The sequence below is a fragment of the Camelus ferus genome, chromosome X, assembly GCF_009834535.1.
Source record: "Camelus ferus isolate YT-003-E chromosome X, BCGSAC_Cfer_1.0, whole genome shotgun sequence".
In the NCBI taxonomy this organism is placed as follows: Eukaryota; Metazoa; Chordata; class Mammalia; order Artiodactyla; family Camelidae; genus Camelus; species Camelus ferus.
This window is the reverse complement of record NC_045732.1, coordinates 97,066,012-97,091,158: the sequence shown is the minus strand read 5'-3', so window position 1 is coordinate 97,091,158 and position 25,147 is coordinate 97,066,012. Positions and strand designations below refer to the sequence as shown.

General features: G+C 34.0%; 1 long non-coding RNA gene across 1 annotated transcript; it reads right to left on the bottom strand.

Annotated features, from left to right (window-relative positions):
* Positions 1 to 3,003: 3,003 nt before the first annotated feature.
* On the bottom strand, positions 3,004 to 20,858 carry LOC116661953. Its single transcript, XR_004317913.1, has 3 exons — positions 20,848 to 20,858; positions 16,401 to 16,407; positions 3,004 to 3,151 (listed from the first exon to the last, which is right to left on the bottom strand). It is a non-coding gene; the product is annotated as an uncharacterized LOC116661953 (long non-coding RNA).
* Positions 20,859 to 25,147: the final 4,289 nt, after the last annotated feature.

Here is a 25,147-nt window from a genome sequence, read left to right as displayed (position 1 = left end):
TATTATGATTAATTTTTTCTGTAATTAAAAGTTATATTATATTAGTTTGTCATGATGTCTTACTGAACCTTATTGGTTAGTGGTGATCCTCCCATTATTTTGTATTTTAATGTGTATGAACCCCATTTAAGCTATTTTATAATTTTTTTCACCAGGAATATGTTTCAAACAAGTAAGTCCTTAAATATCAACATCTATCTTTTCCTATTCTGTGGAATTACTGAATTTGAGCTGTCTTTGACTTCCATTTTCCAGGATTTCTACAAGATTATTGATCCTGACCTTGTAATCACATCTAAGCATGATAGTAATAATTTTTTCCTCTAAGCAGCACACTTAGTTAAGTTTAAAAGATATGAATGTTGCTGAGAGCTGAAAATCTCCAATACAGATTCAGGGCCATTTTCAAGGCCTGTGGCAAAAATTTTAAGTCTTTACTATTTTAATGAGCAATATTTAATTACGTTTAAACAAATTTAGTGAAAGGAAAAGTGTCATTGAATAGTAAATGCATTACAGATACGTTTTCAAAGGATTCTTGTTTTTTTATTCAGTGATCAAATTAAAATATCAGATTTATGACTGTATCCAAAATCATTAAAACCACATGGTTTCTCCCAGGGTAATAAATTATGTAGATTATCCTACACACACACGTGCTTTATCATGCACAACAGTCAATATATATTCTTCAATGTGACTTTTGGTGAGAGAAAATTGGTAGTTTTCTCATAGATGGGTTTCCCTCAAAGGTGATTGCTACCTACTTTTAGGTGAAAAGTTGTTGGATGAACATGCATAACCTGTTTTAAATCAGACTGGCTCCAACATTTCATTTTTGAAACATTCTCTCCAGGAGTTCCCAAAATCTTTCTGAATAGGTTCTATTTTCTTTTGTCTTTGTTGGCATTTTACTTCATTAGCTAAAATGATAATATCTCCCTAAAGTATGGGTAATTACAATTGGCGTCATTTTGGTGAAGATTTGTGTTCTATTTTGTACCTGGGAGCATTATTCTGAATAAATTTTTTTCACACTGATATTGTCCCTTCCAGAATCTCAACACATTTTTCACTTTGCACATCTGCATACTAAAAAGTCCTATTATGAGAATCAAAAATTGTTATTACCTTTTGGAATAGCAGTGCAATTCTTTCCTTCGATGGAATTAGGATACTAGACCGACTCTTCCACCCCAACCCTTTAAGAATCCTTCCTATATTTTTGTCTTACTTAAGTTGCAATAGGTGTGAGATGTAAATACATATGTAAAATCTGTGTCTACTTTTTAATAGATTACTGTTTACAAAAAGTATACACTCAAAAATCATGTGGGCCATTAGAACTTTAATGATTTACTATATTTTGCTTTATATATCTAGATTTCATTTCAGTCAGAATTTGAGAAATGTGTCACCCTGTGGTAATTATGATCCTTGACAAGCAAGTTTACAACAAATAACATAAAGACATTTGTTAGTGAGTATGTCACGTACCAGCACTGTTACATTGGTTATAGGATCCTATTTTGTTTGGTTCATGTTTGCTATCCTAAAATGCATTTTCCATCATGCATAAGAGTTTTTCAGGCCATTATTTCACATGCATTCTTTAATTATTCACTGTGTGTCACTATTATTTTAATGTTAGGGAAACATCATTTTTTTAAGGAATGTATCAGAGTCCATATAATCTTAAAGTCATGGTTTTCTGCAGTATGCCTTACCCAATTGCTTACTGTTTTGAATTTTTGTTGCAAATATTTAGGAGAACTGTCACCTTCATTAATTAAAGAATAAAGATTAAAACTGACTCGGGCACTTACTGTTCTCCTCTGTGGGGAGATTTTTTTCAATTTCATCCACTGACAGTCTCACAATTTGTGGGGCTAGGCATTATGTGGGGGTTTCTTATCTGACCTCCCCCAACTCCTCTTAAACCTATCCCATTAAAACTCAGTCTCTAGGCAAATGACAATCTTTATATACTCTCAGGGTAAACACCTGCTCTAGAGTTTGATTGTCTCTTTGTAATAGAACTATCTCACCATTTCTAGCCTTCTTAAAATTAGCTATGTTTTTTAATAAAAAGAAACTATCCACAAACACACATAAATACAGAGAGAGAGAACATTTTAAAGTATTCTATACTAGCAAGGATTTATCTGCACATTCATCCTATATAAGATGGAAATAAAAATCTCATGTTTGAAATCAAAAAAGCCTATATTCATGACACATACGATCAACATTTTGAATTAGCAATGACAATGGATATATGTGGGGCATGTGTTGTTCTCTCAGCAATTGTACTACAATATTATTAACACTCATGTTTAAGAATAATTTCAGATTTTAAATAGCTGAAATATAGGTATCAAAATATTTTATATATCTATGTTTTCTGTTAAATTTCTCATATAAATTGAAAATGGTGCATGCAATTATATCATAAAGAAGACTGTGCAAAATGAACTGAAGGAAAAATACAGTCAAGTGTCTTTGATAGTAAATAAATAGCATTTATAAATCTAGCTTCCCAGTCCCTGAAACATTAGGAAGCAAGCTCATACATATGTCTTTTTATGATACTATTCTGTTAACTATCCAGGTCATTACTCTTCTATTTTGCAAAGGTAATACTTACTTAAAGGGTTGACTTCCAGAGCCATGATACTGTGTTACATAGAATGTCTGCAGTGGTTAATAGCAGAGTTTTGTGCAGCGAGAGGAAAAAAAATCAAAGTATCAAAATGTTCAGTTAAAACCAGAGAAAGTAGAAAAAAGAGGGGTGAAAAAAATGAAGAATAAATGCAATGGACATAAAACAGATACATGCATGGTAGATACTGATCCATCTATATTAATAATAATTTTAACTGTGAATAGTCTAAATACAACAATAAAAAACAAAGATCATGGGAATTCATTAAAAAAACAACATCTAACTATATGCTGTCTCCAAGAAATCTACTTTAAATATAAAAACATTTATAGGTAAAAAGTAAAGAGATGAATGAAAATGTACCTTTTTAACAGCAATCAAAAGAAACTGGAGTAGCTATAATAATTTCAGACAAAGCTGACTTCAGAGGAAGGATGATTATTATGGATAAAAAAGGAACACACATAATGTTAAAAGGGTACAATTCTCCAAGAAGATATAACAATCTCAAATGTGTAAACACCTAACAATGAGTGCCAAAATCAATGAGGCAAAATCCAGTAGAACTGAAAGGAGAGATGGACAAATTCACTATTACAATCAAAGAGTTCAACAGTCCTCCATAATTAATTGATCATCAAAGTGGCAGAAAATCAGTTAAGATGTAGATGATCTGAACAGCAGTATCAATAAACTTGATCTTAATAACATTAACTGAATATACCATGCAACAACAGTAGAACACACATTTTTCTTAATCTTACATGAAACATTCAAGATAGACCATATATTGGGCCATGAAAGATACTTTAACAAATTTAAGGAAAATAAATCATATAAAGTATGTTATGAGATTACAGTGAAATTAAGTTAGAAATCAGTAACAGAAAGTTAGCTGGATAATACACAACTATTTGGTAATTAAAACACATACACTTATAAGTAATTCATAGATCAAAGAGGAAATCTCAAGAGAAATTTAAAAAAATTTTTGAACTAAATTGAAATGAAAATATTACTCAAAATTTGTGATATGCAGCAAAAGCAGAGCTTAGAGGGAAAGTTACAGAATTAAGTGCATATATCTGAAAAGAAGAAAGATCTAAACTCAATAACTTAAGTACCACCCTAAGAAATGAGAGAAGAAGAATTTTAGTAAAAAGTTAGCAGAAGAAAAGAAATAATAAGAATTACAGCAGAAATCAACAAAATTGAAAAGAGAGAAACAATGGGGAAAATCACTGAAAACAAAAGCTGTTTTTTGGAAAAGATCAATAAAATTGATAAGCCTCAAGCCAGGCTAAGAAAAAAAAAGAAAGATACAAATTACTAATGAGAAATGAAAGATGGGTCATCACTACAGATCTCACAAACATGAAAAGTATAATACAAGCATCCCCCATTTTATTGTACTTTGCTTTACTGTGCTTCACAGATATAGTGGGTTTCTTTCTTTCTTTTTCTTTTTTTTTTTACAAATTGAAAGTTTGTGACAACCCTGCTTCAAGCAAGTTTGTCAGTGCCATTTTCCAACAGCATTTGCTCACTTGGTGTCTCTGTGTCATATTTTGGTAATTCTCACAATATTTTGCTTGTGAGACAACTTGCTGAAGGCTTAGATGATGGTTAGCATTTTTTAGCAATAAAGTATTTTTAAATTAAGGTATGTACTCTTTTTTAGACATAATGCTATTGCATACTTAACAGACTGCAGTGTGCTATAAACATTACTTTTATATGCACTGGGAAATCAAAAAGTTCATGTGACTCACTTTATTGAGAAATTTGCTTTATTGCAGTGGTCTGGAACTGAACCTGCAATATCTCTGAGGAATGCTTGTTAAGGAATACTATGAACAACTCTATGCCCACAGCCTTGACAACTTAGATGAAATAGACCAAATCCTTGAAAGACACAAACCACCAAAACTCACACAAGGGGAGACTGATAATCTGAATAGTCCTATATCTGATACGAAAATAAATTGAATCATTAATTAATAACCTTCAAAAATTAAGCAACAATTTCAAATGGCCTCACTGGTTAATTCTATCAAGGATTTAAGAAAAAAAATGATAGCAATGCTCCACTATTTCTTCCAGAAAATAGCAGAGAGAATCCTTCCCAGTTAATTTTTTAAGGCCAGTATTACACTAATACCAAAACCAGAAAAAGATATTGTAAGAAATAAAATCTACAGGCCAATATCTCTCATGAATGTGGATGTAAAAATTCTCAACAAAATATTAAGAAATTGAGTTCAATAATATCTGAAAATAATTATACCCCAAGACCAAGTGGGATTTATTCCAGGGATTCAAAGCTGGTTCAACATTCGAAAATCAATTAATATCCACCACATTAAAGAGGTTAAAAAAGAAAAATCATTTGGTCATACCAACTGATGTAGAAAAGCATTTGATAGAAGCCAACATTCATTCATGATAAAAACTTTCAGTAAACTGGAATAGAGGAAACAAGGCCCAGAAGTTTCTGGTTGACTAGCCTGAGGCCCACAGGTCTAAAACCAAGGAAGAGTGGCTCCAGGGCAAGAAAGAGGAAATCAAAACTCTGTGCAAGAAAGAAGAGATCAAAAAATAAGCTCCCTTTCTCTTGTCTGAACAAAGTAGCCTTGACATTTAAACAAATAAATCAATAAGCCTTATCTGCTTGCAAAAATACCCAAAACCAACCAAACAAATGAAACTAAGTAAATTTGGACTTTAGTCAATAATAATAAGGTATTAATATGGTTTGTTAATTATACCAAATGTACCATACTAACGTTGCTTGTTAATAATAGGAGAAAATGGCTGTGAGATATATAGGAACTCTTTGTGCTATCTTCACAAATCTAAAACTGTTCTAAATTTTTAAAAGTTTTTTAAAAAACAGTAAGTAGCCAAGAAACATGTAATTTATAATGATGTGTAATATAAACATAAACAAAACAGTCAAAATCAATGGTAATAAAATATTGGAAATTTAAATAAATATATCAATTTATACAAATGTATTTATAATTATATTCATGCATGTATAAATATATTAAATACATTTATATATGGAGAGACACAGAGAACATGTGCTTATTACTCGTTAATGTTTTGGGTGATACTATAGATTTTTAAACGATTGCACTTATTCCCTCCTCTATATTGTAGTCATTCAAATACTTGCTGGTGCTGCAATACACAACATGCACACTTATGTTTATTCCCAGTTTTTACTAGTTTATTGTGGTCAGTATCAGTTCATCATTTTAAGATTTATTTTTCAAGTTTACTATAGCACAGTGGTATAGTAAAAAGAAAATTAAACTGGTGTCGGGGAATGGGGTCAGAGACTTGGATTTGCCACTCACTAACTCTATGACATTGGCAATTTACTGTAATCCTAGGAGCCTCACGTTATTCAAATACAAAATGAGAAGATTAAAGTAGAAGATTTCTAAGGTCCCCTTCTAGATCTAATAGTCTGTCAGCTTATAATTTTAATATATTTAATAATTACAGATTTATTTTGTTACATTATTTAACTTTTTATCATATATTTATAGAGATGGGATAGGAATAAGGAAAGAGAGCATGAAAAAAGGTGCCCTTTTTGATGTCCCTTATCCTAAATAATGTGCCATTTAATTGTGACCCCTTTCTACTGTGCACAAAAATATGATAAAGATTAATTTCCTGAAGGACTCAGCCTGTGTTGACAGATGCCAGGACAATAGGGAGAATGTATATATAAGAAGCTGGTAAAGGAAGGAAAGAGGAAAGGGAGATTTGAATTGATATTGATTTATTTAAGTGAAGGGAAAAATCAGCAGTTCAAGCAAGGCCTTCACATACTGGAAGAGGCACCTGTTTCAGCAAACCAAGGCAACACATAAGAAAAGACAGGTGATGGAACGTATCTCAGGCATTAGTGAATTCGAGGAAAGACTTGTAAAAATAGAATCCAGAGAAGCAGCTAATTCAGAGTTTCAATAAATGAAGAAATTAGAATAAACCATTGTGAAAGTGTGACACATTAGAAGTCAAACCTATACATTATGTAAAACTAGGTTGCAATGTGCAGCTAAGGACCTAGAATTTATCTATCTATATTTCTTGAATCCTGAAATTCATCATGTTCTGTATAGCTTATTAAGTCAGGATGATGTCCTACTATGGAAGACCTTAGACACACATAAATACACAAACACACACACACACACACACACACACGCATTGCCACATGTAGGGACAGTCTGCAGTCCCAGGGTCACAGCCTAATTCCTTCTTATTCATCTGGGTGGAGGTGACAGAAAAGATGAGAGCCAAACAGAACTCTTCCCTGAAGCAGTGATTATTTTGCAGTTAGGAAGTGGAATAGAAGCCTGTCCTAATATTCTTACTCAGGGACCCATAATTTGAGCACACACCATTACCAGGATCCATTTCCGTGACTTTATAGGAATATATAGTCCACATTATTAAGTTATTGTCTTCTTTATCAGATTTCTAAAATGAGATGACTCAGATGTTACAGGCATAACAACCTACATAACAACACGGGCCATCATTTGTGTTGTTCTTTTCTTCACAATAGGGACATATTAACAGCTGTGTAGCATTTAACCTCCAACTTCTAAAATATTATTGAATAATGCTTTCCCTTTCACAGAAAATGTGATTTCAAGCATCCAACTATGGATGTTTCTGTGATTCTTTATTTTCACAGAACCTACACTAAGCCTATCTCCAAATATGTTATATGGTATTCACTACATCAATAATTTGCTTTAACACCAATGTTCCTATATTTGTGAACATTTCACTTAGTAGACAGAAATGCTTCATAATCCAACTATTTAATAATTTCTTATGTTAACTTATTGAAGTATAGTTGATTTACAATGGTTCAAGTGTATATCAAAATGATTCAGTTATATATATATATTCTTTTTCAGATTCTTTCCCATTATAGACTATTCCAAGATATTGAATATACTTCCCTGTGCTATAGAGTACATTTAAAGATTTTTGATGTTACTGAAAATCAGCTGGAAAATATTATACAAAACACATGGGAACTTTTACTAATAGTAACGTGAACACTTTCTACACATACACCTAACTCGTGTGTGATTAATGAGTGTGTGTCCTTTAGCCTCTGGATTCACTTTTTTTTTAACATTCAAATATAGCAGCTTAGTCACAATACTGCTTCCCGTGTCTCTAAATTTGCTGGGTGAGCTGGGATGTGGAAGGCTCATGCTTTTCCTGGGTACCGTTTATCCTACTACCCCTACTCCTTCATTCCCCACCTTCACTCTACCAAACAACACTTACTAAGTATCTTACGTATATCAGGTTTGTACTGAAGGTTTGGAGTACTATAGTGGGATTACAGGACAACAGAAAACAACTTAAAATTTAGTATCATATACCACTGTCTTAAAATTTTACTGGGCCTTTCCTGCCACTAAGAGCTTCTTGGTAGCTCTATCTTTTCCTTAGGCTAACTGTCACCTTTTCGGGTTTCTTTCTCTCTTTCAAGACTTGTTTCCTTCACTTTCATCTCCACATTGGTGTCCTTTTGCCCTTTCTTTCAGGCTACCTGCATGAACTCAAAATCTTTTTTACTCTCTTAGGTAGCACTATAAAGTTGGCTCTTTAAGTTCTCTGGATTCTAACTTTGTCAACCAAAAAGGCTCCTCAAAGTACATTACAGTTTTTTGGTCCTGAAAAAAAAGGAAAAGGTGATATTCACCATTGAGGAGATTGTTGATTTTCTCCTAAAATGCGGCAGAAAAGCAGGCATTCTGTTTTCTAAACAACACTTTTCATATGTAGCTATATCTAGCTATATATAAAGGAAGACTTTATGGTCCAGAAATTCACAGGTGTGTGTATGATATTCACATCTCCGTGGGTGCTGTATGTCAGATCATTTGTCTAGCTTACAATACCCTAAGGAGTTTCATCCTTAGTATTCAGTCTCTCCAATTCCTATGAACATCAATATTCCCAAGGCTGGCTGCTCACAAAAAGGCCTGTCTGTTTTTCCTGTTGCCCCAGCCATTTACCATTTCATACCATTTCTAACAATTGCTTTCCACCTTTCTCTCCCAGGAACTGCTGGCTAAGTGGTGTTTTTAAATATGCTATTATCAAGAAAAGGTGTATTTATGGAAAAGACTAGAATATGATGTGTACAACTTTAAATGCTTCAAGTTGTACATAATGAAAAGACAATACACATGAAAATCCCCAAGAAGGAAAAAAGAGAAATTTTAAACAAAGTACAAGTATAACTTACTTTATTTAATGATTATATTACTGGACAATTATGTGTAAATTTAATTTCTATAAATTAAATCATATGTGGAAGCTATTAAGAATAAAGTATTACTTAAATGAGACTCTGAAATAAATTCCTTTATAAAGTAAACTTTTATGCAAGAATTGATATATTTCTATCTGAATACTATAAATTTAGTTATACTTAATTAATATAATACTCTTGCTGGGAAATTAATAGGAGATATGAGGTTGGCAGCCAAGATGGTGGAGTAGAAGGAGCCAGAGCTCACCTCCTCTCACAAACACACTAAAATCACAACTAACTGCAAAACAACCATCAATAAAAAGACTGGAAGCTACCAGAAAAGATCTTCCATAACCAAAGATATATAGGAGGAACCACAATAGATGGGTAGGAGGGGCAGACTCACAATATAATCAAATCCCATACCCCATGGGTGGGCCACCCATAAACTAGAGAATAATTGTATTGCAGAGGTTCTCCCACAGGAGTGAGAGTTCTGAGTCCCACATTAGACTCTCCAGACCAGGGGTCTGGCACTGAGAAAAGGAACACCCAGATTATTTGGCTTTAAAGGCCAGCAGGGCTTAATTGCAGGAGCTCCACAAGACTGGGGGAAATAGAGACTTCACTACTAAAGGATGCACACAAAATCTCATGTTCACTGGGACCAAGGGCAAAACCAGTAATTTCATAGAAGCCTGGGCCACACCTATCTTCTGATCTCGGACAGTCTCCTGGGGAGGTGGGGTGGAGGTGGTTGGCCAGGCAACTAACTGGGTAGGGACACATATCCATCCTTCATCAGACAGGCTGCTTAAAGATTTCCTGAGCCCACAGCCACCTCTAGACATTCCCCTAGATACAACCCTGCCCACCAGAAGGCCAAGACCCAGCTCCGCCCACCAGTGGGCAGGCACTGGCCCCTTCTGCCAGGAAGCCTGCACGAGCCTCTAGACCAACCTCACCCATCAGGAGGAAGACACCAGAAGCAAGAAAAATACAATCCTGAAGCCTGGAATGAGTTTGTAAACAGGCCAGACTCTACCCTGGGACCAGCTGGCCCCTGGTCCTTGGGTGAGGAGATGGGAGTGCACTGCTGAGATGCATAGGATGTCTCCTACAGAGGGCCACTTCCCCAAGGTCGAGAAACATAGCTAACTTACATAATAATACAAATAGAAATTTAGACAAAATGAGGTGGCTGAGAAATATGTTCCATAAAAGGAACAAGATAAAACCTCAGAAGAAGAACTAAGTAACATGGAGATAGGCAATCTACCTGAGAAACAGTTTAGAGTAATTATCATCAAGATGATCAAAGAACTCGGGAAGAGAATGGATGCAAAGAGTGAGAAGTTAGAAGTTTTTAACAAAGTGTTAGAAAATATAAAGAACAATCAAACAGAGTTAAAGAATATAATAACAAATGAAAAATATAATAGAAGGAATCAAGAGTAGACTAAATGAGGCAGAAGAATGGATCAGTAAGCTGGAAGACAGAATAATGAAAATCACTACTGAAGAACAGAAAAAAGTAAAAAGAATAAAAAGAAATGAGGACAGTTTAAGAAACCTCTGGGATAAAATCAAGCACACTAATATTTACATTATAGGGGTCCCAGAAGAAGAGAGAGAGAAAGGGCCTGAGAAAATATTTGAAGAGATAATAGCTGAAAACTTCCCCAGCTGGGAAAGAAAACAGTCACCTAAAAGCGTAGAGTCCCATACTAAGGATTAACACTAAGAGAAACACACCAAGACATATTGTAATTAAAATTAAAATAAAAGATAAGATAAAAATTAAAGATAAAGTTGACTATTAAAAGCAACAAGGGAAAAGCAACAAATAACATACAAGGGAATGCCCATGAGATATTAGCAGATTTTTTTTCAACAAAAACTATGTAGGCAAGAAGTGAGTGTTACTATAAAGTGATAGAAAAGAAAAACCTCAAACAAGAGTACTCTACCCCACAAGGGTCTCATTCAGATTTGATGAAGAAATCAAAAGTTTTACAAATAAGCAAAAGTTAAAAGATTTAGCACCATAAAGCCAACTTTACAACAAAGCCAAAGGAACTTCTCTAGGCAGAAAAGAAAAAGCCACAACTAGAAACAAGAAAATTACAAAATGGAAAGCTCACCAGTAAAGGCAAATATACAGTAAAGGTAGGAAATCATTCACAGACAGCCTAGTAGGAAGATTAAAAGGCAAAGTAGTAAAACCATCTATATCCACAATAAGCAGCTAAGGGATACACAAAACAATTAGCTGTAAAATATGATATCAAAACCAGTAATCATGAGGGGTGTGAATATAAATGCAAGGTGTTTACAATGCATTTGAAATTAAGAGATCAGAAACTTAAAGCAATTATATGTGTGTGTGTGTGTATATGTATATATATGTATATATATAGACAGCTATATCAAAACCTCATGGTAACCACAAAACAAAAATCTATAATAGATTTACACATAAGAAAAGAAAAAGGAATCCAAACATAACACTAAAGAGAGTCACCAAATCACAAGAGAACAAAAGAAGAAAAGAAAAAAAGGCCTGCAAAAACAAATCAAAAAAACAATTAACAATAGGAACATACATATCAATATACCTTAAATGTAAATAGACTAAATGCTCCAACCAAAAGACAAAGACTGGCTGAGTGGATACAAAAACAAGACCAACTGCATACAAGAGACTCACTTCAGATCTAGAGACGCATACAGACTGAAAGTGAGAGGGTGGAAAAAGGTATGCCACAAAAATAGAAATCAAAAGAAAACTGGAGTAGCAATACTTATATCAGACAAAATAGACTTTAAAATAAATATTATTATAAGAGACAAAGAAGGACACTACATAACGATCAAGGGATCAATCCAAGAAGAAGATGTAACAACTGTAAATAAATATGCTCCCAACATAGGAGCATCTCAATATAAGGCAAATTTTAACAGGCATAAAGGGAGAAATTGACATTAACACAATAATAGTAGGGGACTTTAACACCCCACATACATCAATAGACAGATCATCCAGACAGAAAATTAATAAAGAAATAGGCCTTAAATGACACATTAGACCAGATGGACTTAACTGACAGTCACAGAGCATTCTGACCAAAAGCAGCAGAATACATATTCTGTTCAAGTACACATGGAACATTCTCCAGGATAGATCACATGCTGAGCCACAAAGCAAGCCTTGGTATATTTAACAAAATTGAAGTCATATCAAGCACCTTTTCTGACCACACTCTATGAGATTAAAAATCACCTACAAACAAACAAACAAACAAACAAAAAACCCAAACCTGGAAAATACACAAACACGTGGAGGTTTAACAGTATGCTACTAAACAACCAATGGATCACTTAGGAAATCAAAGAAGAGATTTAAAAAAAATGCCTAGAGACAAATCAAAATGAAAACATGATGATCCAAAACCTATAGGACACAGCAAAAGCAGTTCTAAGAGGGAAGTTTACAGTGATACAATCTTATCTTAGGAAACAAGAAAAATCTCAAATAAACAACCTAACTTTATGTCTAAAGCAACTAGAGAAAGAAGAATAAAACCCAAAGTTAGTAGAAGGAAAGAAATCATGAAGATCAGACTAGAATGAAATAGAAACTTAAAAAAATAGAAAAGATCAATGATACTAAAAGTTGGTAACTTGAAAAGATAAATAAAATTGATTAACCTTTAGCCAGTTTCATCAATAAAAAAAGGAGAGGGCCTAAATCAATAGTATCAGAAATGAAAAAGGAGAAGTTACAACCAATACCACAGAAATACAAAAAAATCATAATAGGCTACTATGAGCAATTATATGCCAATAAAATTGACAACCTAGAAGAAAAGGACAAATTCTTAGAAAGGTACAATCTCCCAACAAAGGAAGAAATAGAAAATATGAAAAAATATGAAGAGGTCAATTAACAGGACTGAAATTGAATCAGTAATTTAAAAACTCCCAACAAACAAGAGTCTAGGACCACATGACCTCACAGGCAAATTCTACCAAACATTTAGAGAAGAGTTAACATCTATCCTTATGAAAGTATTCCCAAAAAATTGCAGAGGAAGGAACACTTCCAAACTCATTCTGTGAGGCCACCATCACCCTGATACCAAAATCAGATAAAGATATCACAAAAAAAGAAACTACAGGCCATTATCACTGATGAACACAGATGCAAAAATTCTCAACAAAATACTAGCAAAGCTAGTCCAACAATATATTAAAAGGATCATACACCATGATCAAGTGGGATTTATCCCAAGTAAGGATTTTTCAATATCCACAAATCAATGTGATACACCACATTAATAAACTGAAGAATAAAAATCAATTGATCATCTCAATAGATGTAGAAAACGGTTTTCATAAATTTCAACATCCATTTATGATAAAAACTCTCTAGAAAGAGAGTATAGAGGGATCATACTGCAACATAATAAAGGCCATATATGAAAAACCCACAGTTAACATCATATTCAACAGTGAAAAGCTAAAAGCATTTTCTCTAAGATCAGGAACAAGATAAGGATGCCCACTCTTGCCACTTTTATTCAGGATAGTTTTGGAAGTCCAAGCCACAGCAATCAGACAAGAAAAAGAAATAAAAGGAATCCAAATTGGAAAAGAAGAAATGAAATTGTCACTGACTGTGGATGGCATGATACTATACATAGAAGATCCTAAAGAGGCTATCAGAAAACTACTAGACCTCATCAATGAATTCAGTAAAGTTTCAGGATACAAAATTAATATACAGAAATGGGTTGCATTTCTATACACTAACAACAAAATATCAGAAAAAGAAATTAAGAAAGTAATCCCATTTACTATCACATCACAAAGAATAAAATACCTAGGAATAAACCTACCTAAGGAGGCAAAGGACCTGTACTCCAAAAACTGTAAGATACTGATGAAAGAAACTAAAGATGACATAAACAGATGAAAAGATATACTGTGTTCTTATATTGAAAGAATCAATATTGTTAAAATGACCATATTATCCAATATACAGATTCAATGCAATCCCTATCAAGATAACAATGGCGTTTTTCACATAACTGAAACAAAAAAATTTAAAATTTGTATGAAAACACAAAAGACTCCAAATACCCAAAACAATCTTGAGGAGAAAGAACAGAGCTGGATGAGCCACACTCCCTGACCTCAGACTATACTACAAAGCTACAGTAATCAAAACAGTATGGTACAGGCACAAAAACAAACATAGATCAATGGAACAGAATAGAAAGTCCAGAAACAAATCCACGGACTTATAGTCAATTAATCTATCACAAAAGAGGTAAGAGAATATACAATGGAGAAAAGACACTCTCTTCAATAAGTGGTGCTGGGAAAAGTGGACAGCTACATGTAGAATGAAATTAGAACATTCTCTAACACCATATACAAAAATAAACTCAAAATGGATTAAAGACCTAAATATAAGACTGGATACTCTAAAACTCTTAGAGGGAAACATAAGCAGAGCACTATAATTGCAGCAACATTTTTGGGGGGGACCTGTCTCCTAGAAGAGTGGAAATAAAGGCAAAAATAAACAAATGGGACCTAACTTAAAAGCTTTTGCACAGCAAAGGAAACCATAAACAAAATGAAAAGGCAACCTACAGAATGGGAGAAAATATTTGCAAATGCTACCAACAAGGGATTAATTTCCAAAATATACAAACAACTCATACAACTTAATATCAAAAAACAAACAGCCCAATCAATAAATGAGCAGAAGATCTAAAGAGACATTTCTGCAAAGAAGAAATACAGATGGCCAATAAGCACGTGAAAGTATGCTCAAGGTCACTAATTATAAAAGAAATGAAAATGAAAACTATAATGAGGTATCACCTCACACTAGTCAGAATGGCCATCATTAAAAAGTCTACAAATAATAAATCCTGGAGGGGGTGTGGAGGAAAGAGAACCCCCCACACTGTTGATGGGAATGTAAATTGGTACAGCCACTATGGAGAGCTGTATGGAGATTCTTTAGAAGACCAAATGTGTTACCAAATGACCCAGCAACCCCACTCCTCGGCATTTATCCAGAGAAAACTCTAATTCAGAAAGATGCATGAACCCCAATGTTCATAGCAGCACTATTACAATAGCTAAGACATGGAAGCAACCTAAATGTCCATCAACAGATGAACGGATTAAGAAGATGTTATTCATATACAACGGAATATTATTCAGCCATAAAAAGAACAAAATAATGCTATTTGCAACAACATGGATGGATCTAGAGATTATCATATTAAGTGAAGTAAATCAGCCAGAGAAAGACAAATATCATGTGATATCACTTGTATGTGAAATCTACAAAAAATGATACAAACGAACTTATTTAAAAACCAGAAATACACTCACAGACATAGAATACAAACTATGGTTACCAAGGGGGAAGGGGGAGAGAGGACTTAGGAGTTTAGGATTAATATATACACACTACTATATATAAAATAGATAAACAACAAGGTCCTACTGTAGAGCACAGGGAACCATATTCAATATCTTGTGATAACCTATAATGGAAAAGAATCTGAAAAAGAATATATATATATATATATATGCACATAGGTATAAGTGAATCACTATGCTGTACACCTGAAACTAACACAACATTGTAAGTCAACTATATTTCAATAATTTTTTTGAAATAGGAGATGCCCCCAAATAAGGTTCCTTTGTGAAAGATTCCTATCCTTTGTCAAAACTTTCTTCTTTACCTTGTAATGTAGGTGAAGCTTACTTGAGTGCATTCTGTTCCTGCAAATGAGAGGGAGAAGAGGGTGAACATTCTCTGAGACACATTTCTTTATTGACTCCCTAGCATATATTTGATTAATATAGAGGTGGAGCTAAATTTAGGAAGAAATTTGATTTCCATTTTATTAATATACAGTATATAAAAATACAAGACACAGATCTTAAATGTTCAGATTTATGTTTTCCCAATTATAGTCACCAGTGCAATGGATATATTTTTGAAACCTCCAGAAACAATACATCTCCCTCAAAATATATTATTTTCCCCTTTTGATTATCATCGAGAGGCAGTAGTAATTGCAGTTAAGATAAGGGATTGAATCCTAATTCTAACACTTACAAGTTACATGATCTTGGAAAAGTTGTTAGGTATTTTCTGCATTTGTGTCTTTATAGTTCATATAGGGATAGTAATAGGGTTAATACAAAAATTAAATGAGATAATATATGTAAAGTACTTCACTCAGTGCCCGAAACATAAATACTTGATAGCTATTTGCTGTTAATGCTCTTCCTATTTGTAAAAACAATAATATAAATGGTAAGTTGAAAGGGTTCTGTATTGTAGACAAAGATGTTTTGTGTTGCCAAATAGCAAAATACACATTCACTGAGTATACTTTGAAACGACTACATATCATGTGTACTTTGTGCTACTATATATCATGATTTATGCTGAGATTCAGCCACTCTGGTAGTTGACACTGAGACAACGGCAGACGTTCAGCAATTTAGTGCTCCTAAAATGCTAATGGACAGAAAAGACTGAAATGAATAAAGTATTCTGTGTCCAATGTATACGGAAAAAAATTTCTTGTGGCATGATGAACACAGTTTGAAGCAGTAAGATTCACAGTAAAATCTGAATGCCAAGACTTGGATTACTTGAGCAGTTGTGGATTGGCAGACTTGACTGGTGTAATGTTACTTCCCCAACCAAATACCTAAGGCTTCAGACTCCTTAAATGTAGAATTCTGGAACACCAGAATAAGTTTCACTGATTCTATATTAAAAAATTGATGTTAAATTATTGTCATATAGTAATTCAACAACAGGGAAATAGGGGGAAATAGATTAAAGAAAAAAACTGGTGTAATTCCACTATCAAACCCACTCCATTTAATCTTTAAAAAATTTAATAATGAAGTTTCTGGTTCAAAATTAAAAATTTTTGAGTTGTTTTCTTTCAGCTTAAAGTATTATATTTGAGACTCTAGCACAGCAAATGCTATTCCTACTAATGGTACAGTATGAATTTTAGTGGACTTCATTACAGACATTCAAATTAAAAGCTGTCAAGAGAGATAAAAGGGTGTAGGTCTGGATTCTAAGGGGCTTTAATTAGATTTAAAGGTAGAAATGGTGGGAAAAGGCAATGTATCTAAAAAAAGCATGAACTTTTATGAAAGGCTATATGAATGTTTCATGTAAAGTACCTGACAAACTGATCATGTCACCTATTCCCGAGAGTTAACTATTTTCTGTAATGTAACTAACATGGTAATCCCTGGTTAATTTGCTTTTCAAGTACACAGTGTTTGCTTGTTATACAAATGACTGGGTTTAACTTGTAGATCATCCAATTATGCTACCTGATGCTTTCTCTCAAAATAAGCACTTTGGCTAGGAATCTTGAGTTCACTGTTGTCTTTGCTTTCTTTCTGATAAATAGTTAAATACTGATGGGATTTTTAAAAGACAAATGTTTCAGGTATTATAAATTACTCTTTATTGCACTTTAATTAGTATATTCCTAGAGATGCTCAATTATAATGGCTGTTAATATTTCTGAAAGTTAAATTAAGATTCTACACTGTTAGTGAGCAAACTCATTAAAGACATGAAAGGATGACAAGATGAAAAAGGATTTACATTTGTAGAATCTCCTGTAAAATTATTAGAAGTGACAGGTTCCATTTTTTGGATGCTGGAATCAAGGTTGCATGTCTAAACCATAGTGACACCATGGTTAGATTTTGCATAGCTGAGAACTAATAGGAAATTAATAGAGTGTAATACAAGCCTATTGAATTTGGTGTAACGGTGCTACTTTGATGCGTAAGAACAGAAGGCATAATTTCAATCTTTGTTTAGTGTCTTGGACAGCCAACCTCAGTACCATCTAAGTATGGTCAGGATCAAAAATGTGATGGATAGTACCACAGCACCTTCTTGACAGCTTTTCTGTTCAAATACAAATTTCTGTCACAGCCCCAGAAAGTTTGAAGGAGAATTCGGAGATGAAATATCGTAGCAACAAGCCCAGTGCGAAGCTATTATGCTCTGAAAGGAAAAATAATTACAAATTGTACATCTCCTAGGCACATATCTGTATTAATAATGCAGAGCAATAAATACACTGGAGTATACTAATGAAATGTTATTGAACATTAAAGTTTTGGAAACCATAGGGTTATGAATCTGTCGAGAAAATGTCAATGCATATGTCTAGTTTCAGGTTTCTGTACCTGTTTTAGGCAAATAACTATTTGGGAGAGTTGTGAAAAACTGTGATTTAGTCCACCTTTCATAATGTCTCTTCAGTACATTTTTAAAAGAAATTTGAGGTATTTCTAAGCTGTTTAGTATCTAAATGATCAATACATCCACCCCCTCCATGAAAATTTTATGCTCATCTACCAAAATCATCTTGAACTGCACGAAAGTTTATCTTTCTAGGAAGTCTGATCTTAATGATGGTATTATAGCATTGTTCTATCAAATATTTTTTCTTAAAAAAATGGAAAGGCTCCCTCTGAAAAGAAACATTAAATAACCTTCGCCCTCAAATCCTACATTTATTTCAATAGAAATACATTCTGCAACAACTTCCAATTTTTTCTATAGTGATGTATGCCTTCTCCTATTGTTTCTTCAAGTAAATTCGTTTTCATAGCAATAAATCAAAAGTGTTAGCGTTAGGAGTTTTCAGCACCCTAGAATATTAAGTTCTATTCTATTTTGAAGAGGGAAATGAACAGAGTTCAACTGAAATGAGCATAAAATCATTTATAGAATTCTTCTTTCGTGAACCAAGAATAAACTGCCACCCTTCCTGACAAATTGTCTTTGAGTCCAGGAACCAAGTATCGCAGAAGGACATTGCATACTGCAGACCACTGGTTTATCAAGCACTGTAATCTATTTTTGATAATTTTTGTAATGAACTTTTTCACTATAATGAAACAGTTGTCCCCTATGTCGGAGTTACCACACAGTTAAGATTAATCATTCAATTAATATACAGAAATATAAGTCAGGATATTCTACACTGGCCTAAAATTTCCTCATAGAGATATTACCCATAAAGATAATAGATACTTTGGACTTGAAAGAAAATCAGAAAGGAGATTTGAAGTCTAAATAACAGGAAATTGTCTTGCTCATTTTTTCATACATTCATTGCCATTCATTGCATTGGTTTCTAGGGATACTCAAGCATCTGTTTATTCAACATTCAGAATATATTTATTGAACATCTCTATATGCATGGTATTATGCTGAGGTTTTGAATATGATTATGGTACAGATTTTTCTTCCATGAAAAAGCATAGGGAGAACAGGAAAAGTATACAGAGTGTACTGACAGCTATAATCCAATATGCAAGTGGCAAGCAGGTTAATTTTTTTAAAAGTGCTAAGGGAGTTTAAAAGAGGGAAAGAGACCTTTCACAGAAAATGTAGGCTTAGAACAATTGCTAGACTGTAGGCAGGTATGCCTCATCCAGGGGGAGATCATTCTATTTAGAGGTACAACATGAATTACGTCACAGAGGCAGGCAAGTTCTCATGTTCATGGTGCAGTGAGTATTCAAAGTCCTTCAAGAGTAGAAGTGAAGGAGACAAATAGGGAAATGGTTGTGGGAAAAGTAGGTTGGGAGCGTTTTATGGAATTTTTCTGAGTGTAACACCGGTAAGCTTATGCATACTATTAGGAATTGGAGAACCGTTAATGTTTTCTGAATATTTTTGTTACTTATTTCATCTCTGTCCCCTTTGATAATGATGTAAGTTCCTCTTGAATCTCTTTCCTCATCATTACGTTCTGTTTTCCTCCTACTTCTCTGGCTATTTTCTTACTCTTCACAAAGTCTTTCCTCCATTTATCCCTTAAATGATGTTTCTTCATATTCTTCCTGGAGTGTTTCACCTATTCCTTTATCTACAACTACCACCAGTATCTTTAGAATTTTACAGTATTTGTTTCCAAGCCAAAATGTTCTCCTGAGTTTTGTATATGAAAATCCCATGGGCAGTTTAACTTGTCTGTCTGCCTTACTAGACTACAATGATGTGATGAGGTGATGAAAGTGGGAATTTTCATTCTTCATTAATCTTCATTTATCTTCATTCTTCATCATTCTTCATTGCAATGAAGAGAACAATGTTAGAAATTGTGAAGACGGCATTTTCAGGATTTGTCCCTGGTAACATCTTCCTGAAGCTCTCTTTTCTAAGATTATAGACTTCAAGTTAGTAAGTTTTCTGATAAAAACATGTTTCAGTGGAATGCACCTTCTTCACTGTATATTCATGTTTTTGTCCAATAGTATGAGTTAATTTTTTATTGAATTTTGAAATATTTAAGGCCACAGATCCATGTAGACTGCTTCCCCTAAATGAACTGTTACCTTAATAATATATGTGTAATTTCAAATATACCTTTAAAATATTAGTTAAAATGTTAAAAATAACATTATAACAATTACATGGGTTGATTTAACACAAATTCATTCTTTAATTTCACCACAAAGAAGTACTATATTCTTGACTTGACTCCACATATCCTCGACTATCTCACTTTTTCTTCTCTTCATAGAAAATTCCTCAGAAGAGTCATATTTCCTCAATTCATTCATGTCATCTTTTCTGTCCAATTCATGTTTGAGTTCCCTGAAGACAGACAGGTTTTCCTCCCCATCAATACACTAAAGCTATTCTTTTCAAACTCAACAACAACTTCCAAATTGCCAAAGACTTCGGTCAACTCTTAGTCTTTATTTTACTAGATCTATTAATAACATCTGACACAGTTGATCACTGATCCACTTTCTTTACTTAGGTTCTAGGATATAAAAATGTTTCTTGTTCTTCTCTTATCTCACTGTATGCTCCTTCTCAGTACCATTTTCTCAGTTCTCTTCCTCTTCTCAACTTCTAAATATTGGCGTTCTCGGGCAGTCAATCACCATGTTTCCTCTTGCCTTCTCAATTTAGACTGAATTCCTTGGTGATCACATACAGTCTTGTGCTTTTAAATGTCTTCAGTATTTTGAAATGTTATATAAGTACCCATGAGCAATCCATTCAGCTCCAGGCTTTTGTATCCAGTTTCCACTTTGATATCTAATAGGTATCTCAACTCCTACATGATGAATAACTGAACCATTGATTTCTACTCCCCTATTCTGAAACTTGTTATTCCTGCAGTATTCCACATAAAGGTAAATGCACTCAGTTGCTTAGGCTTCAATTTAGATATCATCCTTGGCTTCTCTCTTTTCCTTACATCCTTTCCATCAAACTCCTATCAGTTTTATCTTCAAACTGTCTCTGAAATTTAAAAATTTCTTACCACTTGCACTACTACCATTCTGGTCAAAGCCACCATATTTCACCTGAATCCCTGTAGTAGCCTTCTAATTGCTCTCCCTGACTCTGCCCTCTCCCCATTATAGTCTTTTTTTCTATACAGCATTCAGAATTATCCTTTTAAACCTAAGTCATATTGAGCTGATCCTTTGCTCAAAACACTCCAATGAATTGGTGGTAGCTGTAAAACATACTGCAAAATCTTTGATACTTCTTCTCAACAAGTGGTGAGATTTATATCCTCTTACTTTGAGTTGGCTTGTGTCTCATTTGACCAGTACAGTATTGTAGAATGATGCTATGTGACTTCCAAAAGCAGGTCATGGAAGGTTGTGCAGCTTTCACCTTCTTCATGGAATACTTTCTCATAGTTTTGAGCTGCCATGTAAGAAATCCAACTGCCCTGAGTTTGCTGTGGTATGGTCAACAGTCCTAGTTCAGCTTTGCCTTCTACCCTTCCCCACCAGCGTGCCAAACTTGTGACGGAGCTTTCATATAACCTCCAAACCATCCCATCTGCCAGCTTAATGCCAACAAGTGACATTCATCAATGCCACATGGACCAGAAAAATCACCCAGTCAAGCCTCATTTGCGTTCCTGACCCACAGAATCATAAAATATAAAATATAATTAAACAATTGCTGTTTTAAATCACTAATTTTGAAGATTGATTGTTATATAGATAAATGGAATAGACTTATCCTATTCAAATTAAAAGTCAAACTCTTCAAACTTAACATGGTGAGAACTAAATTCCATATCAATATCCCTAAGCCTGCTCCTCCACTAGGATTTGTTAACTCAGTGAAAGCCAACTCCATTTTCTAAGTCTCTTAGGCCAAAAACTTGGAGTTATCCTTGATTAATTTTTCTTTCTTATATTCCTCATAAGATCTCACAACAAATCTTTTGGTTCTAGCTTCATATTATGTTCAAAATATGGCCACTTCTCACCATTTTAAATGCTATCACTCTGGTTCAAGCCAGCCATCTATTATCCATATTACTGCAATAGCCTCTCAACTCAACACCACCTCTGATTCTTTTACTAGAAATTTGGAACATTAGTATTTATTTTGAAAAATTAACTTTCAGCTGTGATCTATTTCTTTACCTCAGGAAACATTAGAATTATCTTCCTCTTCAGTTGTCCTTCACTCCTCTTCCTCAAACCTTTGCAGAGCCGAGAGTAGGTAGGACCTGGCCAGCTCTGAGACTGGTCCATGCCCAGATATCTCCAGATAAACACAAAGACATTTTTTGTTGTCCTCTGTTTATCTGCAAAGTTGAACAACTACCTTCAGTTTCCATGGCACTGCTTTAGACTTGAACAAGAACAAATAATTGGATGAGGGTGGTGGTATAGGAACTCTTTCAATTCCTGGTGAGCCTTTTCAAACTGCACACACACACACCCTCACTGAAAGAATGGTAACTAAGAAGTGTACCTCTTTCTCCAACTTTGCTCTTTCTAGACTAGAAATAACACTGTAGTGTCTACAGAGAATTGAAATCTATATAGACTTTTTTCTTCTTCTGAATAATCCAGCTTATTTCCTTAACTGAAATAAAAATTTTCTAAGTGAAGCAGTCAGGTAAATGATACAGATTGAGCACACAGAAAAATTAGTAGAAACAGATGAATACCCATGACTAATGAAGAGGATGGCACCCCTGTTCTCTCATGGTCATATTGGACACCATTGTAATTTAGCATCCTACCATTTTCATTTTATTTGAACTGTTTTAGAACACATACAAAAAGAACAAATACCACACAATACACTGAATCTGTTATCCTTTAGCTCATGTAACTCAGATGCAGTTGAAAATATTGCATTCTAGCATTTCATAAAGAAACAAAGTCAAAATTTAACTTCAGGGAGAGCTGACATGATACTTTTAAGCCCCAAATGAGTTTTTTGTGTGTTCTGGTTTGTTTTGCTTCCTTCTGATTGTAGATTTGGATAGGGGAAAGTTAGATTGAAGAAAAGGATCCAGGAAAGGGCAACAAATGATTTATAAAATAATTATTGGCATCTGTTGGTCCTCTACAATGACTTAAAGGCGAAATTAGTATTTTTGTTCCCTGAGCTAATTGAGACTGCACTTTAAAAGTCACACTTGGTGTAATGAAGAATGAGGTCAAATTGTGCTATGTCTCGGTGACATACAGCACAATGGAATGTCTAGACTGTAGGGTCCTTAGGTCTCCATGGAACTTGGGAAGCTTCACTTAACACAAATAATTTCTATGTACTTTTTGCATCAGGAACAGCTGTACTTTTGCATTTCCAAGTGATCTCTGTCCTCAAATAGCAATTTTTTTCATCCTTCTGAATATGATGTTGCCCTCTCTCCTTATGTGTTTCTTGCACTATGAACTTTTTCTGCCAACATGATGTATTTTAAAAGTAAATAATTTACGGGGAGTTGGGGAGGAGGAAGAATGGAGGGTTAACTACTTACAAAAACCTGTGCTCTTGAGGTTTATTATCTGTGAACCTTTTAGATAGAATTATATCCTTATATTCACTGAGTGACCTAAAAAGAGTCAGGTGACTACTTAAGGGCTTTTTCTTCAAATTTGTAACTATAAAAGTAAAAATAAGCATTAGGCCAGTTCAGATTATCTTCTTAAGAAAATTGATACTTGACATCACTCTATGGGTCTTTAGTTTCCAAAGCCAGCATACTCCTGCAGCTGCTATTTTATCCCACTAGGTACTAAGACTACACTTCAGGGGAGCTTGTATTCTGAACCTCTGGATTTCCCATAAACTTGCTAACCTGAATCAAAGATAATAGCATGATTTTTCCTTTAACTCTGCCTTTTTCAAATAAAAGTAATTACTAGTGAACAGAACTACTTATAAACATTAAAGAGCACTATAGATAAAACTACATACAGCTTGGAGTGAGATTTAATAAATGGACAGCTAAATTAAAATTAATACAATTAAAATTGGCAAGTTGTTTTTGAAAATCCACTATGTGTCCATGTAATTGCCATTTGGTTTGCCTTGTTATTGTTGTGTTGTGTGGTTTTAGTACAGTGCATAATTTATTATTTATTTAATTATGATGTACTGAGTTCCTACTATGTGTCATACACTTACTAGGAATTAGGGATGCAAAGATTATGAAGTCATGTATCATAACTTAAAAGTGCTCATCACACCAACTTAATAAAACAGTTACATGTTTAAATATTGGGGGAAGCACAATAAGCTCTTCAGTGGAGCATATTTGCATATGGACAGAATATCCCTGTAAAGATTCCTAAGAAACCAGTAAAGTGGTTGTCCCCGTCATAGAAGACTAAGCTGGGGAAAGGGCAATGAGAGAGACTCACTTTTCACTGTATCTATTTTAAGTTTTTGGAATTTTTTATGAACCACATTTAGAATGAATTTCAAATATAAAATAATTGTTTAAAAATATTTTTAAAATGTTTGTGCTTGCCAAATGCTTGTGCAGCAGACTATGGTCTGCTCTCATCAAAATGGTCCTGTCAAAGTGGAGAGTAACTTTTGAGATTCAAATGACTGAGCAAAATACAGATGAATAGGACATTCAGTAGATGGATTTATAGGTCTGGAACTCGAGAACGATTTCTGGGCTAGAGATATAGAATTAAGTAATTGAAACCATGCAGGTGGGTAAGATTAACCAAAGTGAGATAAGATGTTGACCTACCGAGGAATGCTATATAGAGAGACATAGAAGCCAGCAAAGTAAATTAAGAATGAGTAT